The sequence below is a fragment of the Paroedura picta genome, chromosome 1, assembly GCF_049243985.1.
Source record: "Paroedura picta isolate Pp20150507F chromosome 1, Ppicta_v3.0, whole genome shotgun sequence".
Lineage (NCBI taxonomy): Eukaryota > Metazoa > Chordata > Lepidosauria > Squamata > Gekkonidae > Paroedura > Paroedura picta.
In genome coordinates, this window is record NC_135369.1 from 4,688,437 (window position 1) to 4,699,318 (window position 10,882).

Below are 10,882 nucleotides of genomic sequence, written 5' to 3' on the forward strand. Positions count from 1 at the left end.
TGGGTGAGGCTGAGAGAGCCCTGATATCACTGCCCGGTCAGAACAGTTTTATCAGTGCCGTGGGGAGCCCAAGGTCACCCAGCTGGCTGCATGTGGAGGAGAGCAGAATCGAACCTGGCATGCCAGATTAAAAGTCCGCACTCCTAACCACGACACCAAACTGGCTCCTAACCACTACACCAAACATATGGAAGAAAGGTCCTTTTGCCTGTTTACACTGCTTAATTCCAACATTTATTGGAATTTTATTTGAAATGTTTGCGAGCTTCATTGGGGTTATATACATCATTTTATAGTGGTTTTCTTTCAGTGTCATTTAAATCTTTCTTCCATAAAGTTTCCCAGTTGTCTAAATTAATTGTATGACCAATGTCTCTAGCCTATTTGTTACTCCCTTCACTCTTTCATCGTCAGTATACCAATTTAATAATAACTTATACATTTGAGAAAGTAACCCTCTTATTTCCTCTCTTATAATCATCCAATATTCAAATCTTGTTTTAGAAAACCCTGTTTCTGCATCCTTTGTGTATTTTTCATTTCATTGATGGTATTTGAGCCATTCAATTATTATTCCTTGTACCTCACTTCATTCTTTAAGATTAAATTCTCTATCTTTATTTATTTATATTTATATACTGCTGCTCTCGAATGTCTCATGGCGGTTTACAAGAATCCATGAAAGCAGTAAAATCCCATGAAAACCCATTAAAAACACAGTTAAAACACAATATCAACATGGCGGATAATAAATACATAACCCACTCCCCTCTTCGTAAATTATCAAATCCCCAGTCAAGTTTTTCTCTACTCTAAAAATTACTTCTAGAAATTACTTCTAATGAAGATAGCCATAATGGAGGTTTTTTACTCCAATCTGATTTTGTATTTTTTTTTTCATACTTTCAGTTTGGTGTAGTGGTGAGGAGTGCGGACTTCTAATCTGGCATGACAGGTTCGATTCTGCGCTCCCCCACATGCAGCCAGCTGGGTGACCATGGGCTCACCAAAGAGCTGATAAAACTGTTCTGACCAAGCAATGATATCAGAGCTTTCTCACCCACCTCACAGGGTGTCTGTTGTGGGGAGAGGAAAGAAGTACTGTGTGCAGTTCTGGAGGCCTCACTTCAAGAAGGACGTAGATAAAATTGAAAGGGTACAGAGGAGAGCGACGAAGATGATCTGGGGCCAAGGGACCAAGCCCTATGAAGATAGGTTGAGGGACTTGGGAATGTTCAGCCTGGAGAAAAGGAGGTTGAGAGGGGACATGATAGCCCTCTTTAAGTATTTGAAAGGTTGTCACTTGGAGGAGGGCAGGATGCTGTTTCTGTTGGCTGCAGAGGAGAGCACACGCAGTAATGGGTTTAAACTTCAAGTACAACGATATAGGCTAGATATCAGGAAAAAAATTTCACAGTCAGAGTAGTTCAGCAGTGGAATAGGCTGCCTAAGGAGGTGGTGAGCTCCCCCTCACTGGCAGTCTTCAAGCTAAGGTTGGATACACACTTTTCTAGGATGCTTTAGGATGTTTAGGGCTGATCCTGCGTTGAGCAGGGGGTTGGACTAGATGGCCTGTGTGGCCCCTTCCAACTCTATGATTCTATGATTCTATGAAAGGGAAGGTGACTGTAAGCTGCTTTGAGCCTCCTTTGGGTAGAGAAAAGTGGTATATAAGAACCAACTCTTCTTCTTCTTTTTCTTCTTCTTCTTCTTCTTCTATTCCTAATATAGTAATTTGAAAAGTCTGCATGGATTCTTTCTTTCCCCTACATAAATATGCATGCCATCCAAATCCACAGTTTAATCCTTCCAAATCTAAAATTCCTAGTAAAAGTACTTCCTAGTGAAATTGTAAACTTGATAGATTTAATTCTCCTTCCATGTAATTTGAACCCCTTGCACCTTGCCCTTGTCTCTAAAGCTGTACGAAACAAGTTGGCCCATTCTTCAACATGTCTGCATTTTATACAATTAAACAAACACAGCTACCGTATCACCCTCTTTTTAATGTTACGGATTCTTTTAATGTTGGTGTCTATAATTACGTTATGCTGCATGTGTCAGATTGTAATGGCCTTTGGCCACAGACACTAAACTTTATTGCTTCATGTCAAGAAGTCTCTCTTGATTCAGTTTTATGGCTACAGAAACTGCAGAACCGCCCAGGGGGGAAATGGCTGCTGAGAAGCAGGAACAGGAATGTGTTGGCAGCCTCAGAGAATGCAAACCAACCACAGCCTCAGGTGAGAGACAGCCAAGTGAAGAGCTGACAGCTGGAAGGAGCTGCCATTTGGGGTGGGAAATAGAGTCACGCAGGTGGCCAGTCTGTGGGACCACTTATCTGCTTATGCCCCCTGCAGGGCACTCCGCTCTGCAGGTATGAACCTGATTGCTCTCCCAGGTCCCTGAGATGTTTGCCTGGTCTTGACCGGGGCCAGGGCTTTTTCGGCCCTGGCCCCAATCCGGTGGAATGAGCTCCCAGAGGAGCTACGGGCCCTGTGGGAGTTGTCAGCTTCCCGCAGGGCCTGTAAGGGGGAGCTCTTCCGTCAGGTGTATGGTTGAGGCCAGGTTGGAGGTCTTGGGGCTTCCAACGGAGGATCCCTTAGAGGCAGTGAGTTTGGTCTTGCTCCTGATGAGAGAGCACATTTGACAGAATGCTGAACAGGGGGTGGGAGTTAGAACTTGGATTACATCAACATCTTTTAATGTTTTAATGTTGTTGTTGTTAGGTGCGAAGTCGTGTCTGACCCATCGCGACCGCATGGACAATGATCCTCCAGGCCTTCCTGTCCTCTACCATTCCCCCGAGTCCATTTAAGTTTGCACCGACTGCTTTAGTGACTCCATCCAGCCGCCTCATTCTCTGTCGTCCCCTTCTTCTTTTGCCCTCGATCGCTCCCAGAATTAGGCTCTTCTCCAGGGAGTCCTTCCTTCTCATGAGGTGGCCAAAGTATTTGAGTTTCATCTTCAGGATCTGGCCTTCTAAGGAGCAGTCGGGGCTGATCTCCTCTAGGACTGACCGGTTTGTTCGCCTCGCAGTCCAAGGGACTCGCAAGAGTCTTCTCCAGCACCAGAGTTCAAAAGCCTCAATTCTTTGACGCTCGGCCTTCCTTATTGTCCAACTTTCACAGCCATACATTGCAACTGGGAAGACCATAGCCTTGACTAAATGCACTTTTGTTGGCAGGGTGATGTCTCTGCTATTTAGGATGCTGTCTAGATTTGCCATAGCTTTCCTCTCCAGGAGCAAGCGTCTTTTAATTTCTTTGCTGCAGTCCCCCTCTGCAGTGATTTTGGAGCCCAGGAAAATAAAATTTGTCACTACCTCTATTTCTTCCTCATCTTTTAGAAGAAGAAGAAGAAGAGTTGGTTCTTATATGCTGCTTTTCTCTACCCGAAGGAGGCTCAAAGCGGCTTACAGTCGCCTTCCCATTCCTCTCCCCACAACAGACACCCTGTGAGGTGGGTGAGGCTGAGAGAGCCCTGATATCACTGCTCGGTCAGAACAGTTTTATCAGTGCCGTGGCGAGCCCAAGGTCACCCAGCTGGCTGAATGTGGGGGAGTGCAGAATCGAACCTGGCATGCCGGATTAGAAGTCCGCACTCCTAACCACTACACCATACTGGCTCTCAATTTTAATTTTAATTTTAATGCTTATATATTAAGGGTTTTTATTATATTTTATTGTTTTATTGTAAACCACAGCGAGACTATGGTAAATGGTGGTATATAAATTCAAATATAAATTTAAAAATTAGCTGAAGAGTTGCCCCTCACAATGTGGTTGCCATGTATCTTTTGGACTTGTCCTCAAAAACAGACTTCAAGGTTTGTGGAAACAGGGCTGAGAAGGACTCTGGGGGTTGTCCTTAAAATGGACCTGTGGACACCATAATTGATTGATTGGCATTTTGATTTGTACGTCATTCTTTGCCAGAGGTCTAAAGGCAGCTCATATCAATAGGATTTAGAAATTTAAAATTCAAAATACATTAAAACCAATTTGAATATCTATACTTTACAACCATGTTGACCAATGGTTCTCAACCTGGGGGATGGGACTTCTTTGGGGGTCAAAAGACTCTTTCACAGGGGTTGTGGCGGGCAAGCAGTTTGGCTGGGGGGGGGCGCCATCCGCACAACAGCCTTGCGGGGTAGATCGAGATAGAGCATTCGTCTGTCTGGAGCAGCGGAAAAGAGCGAGATCGGCATGGCGGGACAAGAGGCAGAACTGAACTGAGAAACCCCGGGTGGGCAGGATGCTGTTTCTGCTGGCTGCAGAGGAGAGGACACGCAGTAATGGGTTTAAACTTCAAGTACAACGATATAGGCTAGATATCAGGAAAAAGTTTTTCACAGTCAGAGTAGTTCAGCAGTGGAATAGGCTGCCTAAGGAGGTGGTGAGCTCCCCCTCACTGGCAGTCTTCAAGCAAAGGTTGGATACACACTTTTCTTGGATGCTTTAGGATGCTTAGGGCTAATCCTGCGTTGAGCAGGGGGTTGGACTAGATGGCCTCTATGGCCCCTTCCAACTCTATGGTTCTGTGATTCTAGTTCAGCAGTGGAATAGGCTGCCTAAGGAGGTGGTGAGCTCCCCCTCACTGGCAGTCTTCAAGCAAAGGCTGGATACACACTTTTCTTGGATGCTTTAGGATGCTTAGGGCTGATCCTGCATTGAGCAGGGGGTGGGACTAGATGGCCTGTATGGCCCCTTCCAACTCTATGATTCTATGATTCTATGAAACCAGTTTATATACAATCATGAACAATGGATCTTCATGCCATTTGGTCAGTTTTGGCTAAATTTCTGTGAAAGAACCCTTGCATAATTTTATGGTTGGGGGTCACCACAACATGAGGAACTGCATTAAAGGGTAATGGCATTAGGGCTTAGGGCTGATCCTGCGTTGAGCAGGGGGTTGGACTAGATGTCCTTTATGGCCCATTCCAACTCTATGATTCTATGATCCTATGATTAGGAAGTTTGAGAACCACTGATGTAGACAGTGTCTTTTGAAGGAAGGAATCTGATGGGAGGGATGAGCAAGGTCAGTGGGTCATAACATGGCCACCATAGCTCTCTTTAGAGTCCTTTGTGCTTTATCTGCCTTTGCTAGGTCAAACCCTGACTTTATCATAGAGGCAGAAGAGTGCCATGCCAATCCAGCAGTGAGATCTGTAGCCCTTTATTTATTTATTTATTTATTTATTTATCATACTTTTATACCGCCCTCCCCGGAGGCTCAGGGCGGTTTACATTATAACAGAGAACCATACATAAAACAGTCTGTAGAACATGTACACCAATAATCAACAATTGCAACCAAACACAACACAGTATAACAATAAACAATCATAACACAAACAGGTCCAGGGCTTGTTGATGGGATTCTGAGGGGGGTGGCTTATTGATTGAATTCTGAGGGGGGTGGGGGGGGAGCAGGGGCCCTTGGTCGCTGTAGATTACATCTGGTCTCGACCAAATGCCTGGTGGAGGAGCTCCTTTTTGCAGGCCCTGCGGAACTGTTTAAGCTCCGTCAGGGCCCTGATCTCCTCTGGGAGCTCGTTCCACCAGGTAGGGGCCAGAACAGAGAATGCTCTGGCCCTGGTCGAGACCAGACGGACTTCTTTAGGGCCAGGGATCCTTAGCTGATTGGAGGCAGTAGAGCGCAGAGCTCTTTTGGGGGCATAGGCGGGGAGGCGGTCCCTCAGGTACACTGGGCCCTGACCGCGTATGGCCTTGAAGGTAATTACCAGAACCTTTAGTCTGATCCGGAATTCAACTGGTAACCATTGCAGCTGATGGAGAATAGGCCGGATATGGGACCTCCACGGTGTTGCCGTGAGGATCCTGGCTGTTGCATTTTGAACTAGTTGTAGTTTCCGGGTCAGGGCTAAGGGCAGGCCTGCGTAGAGTGAGTTACAAAAGTCCAGTCTAGAGGTGACCGTCGCATGGATCACTGTGGCTAGGTGTTCCGGGGCCAGGTAGGGCGCTAGTAGTTTGGCTTGGCGGAGATGGTAGAATGCCAGCCGCGCTACTTTTGTGATCTGGGCCTCCATTGTCAGGGAGGCGTCCAGAATCACGCCTAGGTTCCTGGCAGAGTGAGCCGTAGAGAGCTGCACGCCATCCAGGGTAGGCAGGCGCGCTTCCTCGCATGGGCCCTTCCTACCTAGCCACAGGACCTCCGTCTTTGAAGGATTGAGCTTCAGACGACTCTGCTTGAGCCATCTCGTCACTGCTTCCAGGCAGCTGGCTAATGCTTCTGGGGGAGAGTCAGGGCGGCCATCCATCAGGAGGAAGAGCTGGGTGTCATCTGCATATTGATGGCAACCCAGCCCAAACATCCGTACCAGCTGTGCGAGAGGGCGCATGAAGATGTTGAATAGGATAGGAGAGAGGACCGCTCCTTGTGGGACTCCACAAGTAAGTTGCCGGCGGCCTGATGTTTTCTCTCCTATTGCAACCCTCTGTCCACGATCCTGGAGGAAGGAGATCAGCCATTGAAGGGCTGTCCCTTGTATTCCAGCATCGATGAGGCGGCGAGCTAGAAGCTCGTGATCGACTGTGTCGAACGCTGCTGAGAGATCTAATAATATCAGCAGTGCCGACCCGCCTCGATCCAACTGGCGACGGAGGTCGTCCGTCAGGGCGACTAGCGCTGTCTCTACCCCATGGCCAGGCCGGAAGCCAGACTGGGATGGGTCTAGGACCGAAGCTTCTTCCAGGTATTCTGTCAGTTGGTTTGCGACTGCCCTTTCTATCATCTTGCCCAGAAACGCTAAGTGAGACACGGGCCTGTAGTTGTTAGGCTCTTGTGGGTTTAGAGATGTTTTTTTCAACAGTGGACGTACCACAGCCTCTTTCAAACCCTCCGGGAATTCTCCTGTTGTTAGAGATAGGTTTATTATCTCCTGGAGGGGGCCCATTATCTTTATGCCAGCTGTTTTCAAGAGCCAGGATGGGCAAGGATCTAGTGGGCATGTAGTTGGTCTTGTTGTCGCTAGAATCCTGTCCACTTCGGTCAGCGTGAGTCGTCTGAAGTTACTCATAGTTTTCTCCAAAGATGGCCAAGGGGCCTCTAGTTCACTTTTTGTATCTAAGGTTGGAGGGAGGTCGTGGCAGAGTGTCGGGATTTTGTCCGCAAATGACTCGCAAATGCCTCGCAGCTGATGTCCAATTGGCTACTGTTTTGTTGCCCTTCAATCAGGGCAGTGAGGGATCGAACTACCTTAAACAATTGAGCTGGGCGTGAGTCTGCAGATGCGATAGTAGCCGAGTAAAAATTGCGTTTTACTGACTTCACCGCCATCTCATAGGCTTTCATCTGCATTCTATAAGATGTTCTCGAGGCTTCGTCACGAGTCTTCCTCCAAACTCGCTCTAGCCGTCTCAGTTCCCGTTTCTTGTCGCGAAGCTCCTCGGTGTACCAGGGAGCTCGCTTGAGACGGGGCCGGAGAGGGCGTCGGGGAGCTATCTCATCAATGGCAGTCAGCAGTCTGTTATGCCAGTCACTGACCAGGCCATTGAGAGAAGTGCCAGGAGGCATTGGTTCCCGCAGAGCATTCCGGAATCCTATTGGATCCATAAGTCTCCGTGGGCGAGCTAAAATTTGCTCGGCGCCCAACTGAGGAGGTGGTGGGAGCCTTAGCCGAGCCTTTAGAGCATAGTGGTCTGACCATGGCACGGCTGTTGTTGTGACCAGATCCACATCCAAACCTGCGCCGAAAATAAGATCCAGGGTGTGACCTGCTTGATGGGTGGGGCCAACAACAAATTGCGAGAGCCCTAGTGTTGCCATGGATGACACTAGGTCCTGTCCAGTTCTAGAGGACAGTAGCTCAGCATGGACGTTAAAGTCCCCCAGGACTAGTAGACTGGAGAACTGTAGCGTCCAGGCCGCCACCGCCTCTAGCAGGGCAGGCAGGGCATCTGGTGGTGCATTGGGCGCGCGGTACACTAGCCAGATGGCCACGCTCTCAGTTGATCCCCATCCGAGGCCAACACATTCAATGCCTGGTATTGACGGCGCAGGAAGGGTTCTAAAGGAGAAAGCCTCTCGGGTTAGGATTGCCACCCCTCTTCCCCGCCCCGCTGTCCGGGACTGGTGGAGGACAGAAAACCCAGCAGGGGCTAGATCTTTGAGGGCAACCGTTTCCCCGTCCCTGGTCCAGGTTTCTGTCACGCACGCCAGGTCCGCTCTTTGCTCTACAAAGTGGTTTTGCAGCGTAGAGGTTTTGTTGTTTATTGACCTGGCGTTGCACAGCACCAGTGTCAGAGGCGGGTTGTTTACCTTTGCCTCCACCCTAGTGTCACGAGGGATGGGGCGGAGTCTGGAGGGGGCTCGAGTATGGTTGATTTTCGGCCCCCTTGGTTTGATGTATCTCCGCCATCCACTGTCCCTGCCTTTGCCCCTTATTATTGGGATCCCTGACCCTATCAAGGCCCCTGCTTTTTCTCCTTCCTCAGTTTTGCTAGGCATTATGAGCTCTATGGACACTGTTGGTTCAATTCTTAGTTCTATGGTTTGGCTGGGGTTGATTGTTGAACCCCGGTTCTGTCTTTGTGTGTGTGAGTTGTGTATCTGTGGGAGGTTGGCCCTGATCGCTAATTACAGCCTCTCAGGGCTTTCCGGTTCCACTTGTGTGCAGTTATGTGCTGGGTGTAGGGTGTGTGTCGTTGTGGGTGCCTGGAGGGGTGGTCCCGATCGCCTGTTGTGGCACCTCAGGGTTGCCCAGTCCAGGGGTGTATGATGTATGAGTGGCCTGAGTGTTATTTCATGTTGGATTGTGGTTGGAAGTTGTGGATTGGGTGGTGGCTAGTTGGCAGTTAGGGTTGTTTGGTGAGTGGAGGGTAGTTGATAGGTTGGTTGGATTAATTGCTTTGGCTGGGTTCAAGTAACTTGATTTTTTGGAATTTAATTGTTTTGGGTAGGTTGGGGTAGAGTTTAGATTGTTGGGGTGGGGGTTGGTGTTTGGGGGGGTTCGGTATTGGGTTAGAATAGATTAATTGATAGTAGTTGATTGTATATGGTGGGTGGGTGGGCAGGTGTTAATTTAGTGTGAAATCAATCAGGATTAGTTGATTGTATTGGTTTGGGTAGATCTGTTGGTGTCAATTTGTTGTTTTGGCTGGATGGGGGTGTTGGTTAATTTGGTTTGGTTGGGTAGATGGGTGGGGTGGGAGGAGAAGTTAATTTAATTTGGAGTCTGTTCAGTGTGGGTTGGTAGTTTGTGAAGGGAACTCTTCTTATTTCTCTCCTGTCTCTCTCTTCCCTCTTTTTCCTTTTTTCCCTTCCCCCTTGTTTTTCTTTTCTTTCTCCCCCTCTCTCCTTGTTTTCTCCTTCTTTCCCCCCTCCCCTCTTTTTTGGTCCTTCTTTCCCCTCTTCCCTTCCTTTTCCCTTCTTCCCCTCCCCTCCCCTCTCCCCCCTTTTTCCTTTCTTCCCCCCCTCCCCTCTTTCCTGTGCATAACACAATGTTCCCGTCTAATTCTTTGCCGTTGCTGGTAATTTGGCCGGTGTCTTCTTTTTCGCTCTCTCTGTCCTCTCCCCTTCCTTCCCCCCCCCTCCGTTTTCTGTTTGCAGTTTCTTTTCTTTTCTTTTCTCCCCCCGCTTGATTATCTTCCCGCCCTACTTGTTCCCGCTCAATTTCTGACAGATTGTTTAATGCACCTTCCCCCTTCTTGGGTGGGGTTTTTGCTGTTTAAGATCCTCTCCCTCCCCCAACTAATTTGCTTCCCGCTCAATTATTCCCGCTCAATTTTCTTGATGTTTGTTTGGTATCCCTTCCCCCCTCTGGTGTGAGTAGCGTCCGTCTGTATCCCTCTCCCTCCCCCACGTAATTGAGACGCTATTCCTTCCCAAGACCCCCAGTCGTTCGTGGGCAGTCTGCCCCCCCCTCTGGGCACAAATCAATTTAAATCATTTATAATTAAATAGTTAATCAGTTGAATTAATTAAGTTGTTGTCCGTTTGAGTCTTTTTCTTTCCACTTCACGAACCCCCCCCCCGCCCTCCCAAGGTTCAGCACCTCTCTTTCCTTCTTTGTTCTGGCTATGCGGGTGTTCCTTTTCTTCTTTCCCTTTCCCTTCTCCTTACTTCAATATACCCGCCGGCTGCAGCGGGGCCCCACGGCGCTGTGCTCCCAGCGGGCTGCAGCAAGGTTCTGCGAAGGTGGGGAGGCTTTAGACGAAGGCCGGTTTTTCTTTGCCGCGGCTGGGCGCGCAGGTGGATGGTGGCCGGGGCCGTGGGCGGCGGTTCAGCGTGATGGTGGTGAATCGAACAGCGCACGGGTGGTGGGCTCGGCGCAGCGGTGGTCAGCGCGGCAATGGTGGAATGGTCGGAGCACGGGTGGTGGGCTTGGCGCAGCGGCAGTGGGGAGGCCCTGGCAGGAGTTGGCTCAGTGGATGTAGCGGTCGCAGCCGACCGGCCTGTTGTCGTAGGATGGGTCGGTGGTGGTCCCGCAGCGCTGGCTAGTTGTCCAGCTCTGTTCGGATGGTGCACGCAGGGCCAGGTAGTGACGGTTGCTGTCTGGCTCTGTCTTGGGGGGCTGCAGAGGGACTCTTGCAACGGCAGCCTCCGTTTCTTGATGTTGGTAGGCTGCACCAGGTGGTCGACTCCTTCGGTCGCCTCTGTGGGCTCTACGCTCCCCCAGTCGGGCTCAGAGTCGCTGTCGCTTCCCTCCGATTTTCTGGTTAATTTCTAGTTGAGTTCCTTACCGTGTTTGTCTTTTGTATTTTGATGTTCTTCTTGTTTGTTTTCGGCTTTTGTTTGTGGGGCTTGAGGTCTCGTTACGTTCTTTTAAAGTTTCAGTCGTTCCTTGTTTCGGTTCCGTTCCTTTGAGGTTTCTGTGGCTGAGTGGTGGGATTCTTTTTTAATTAATTTT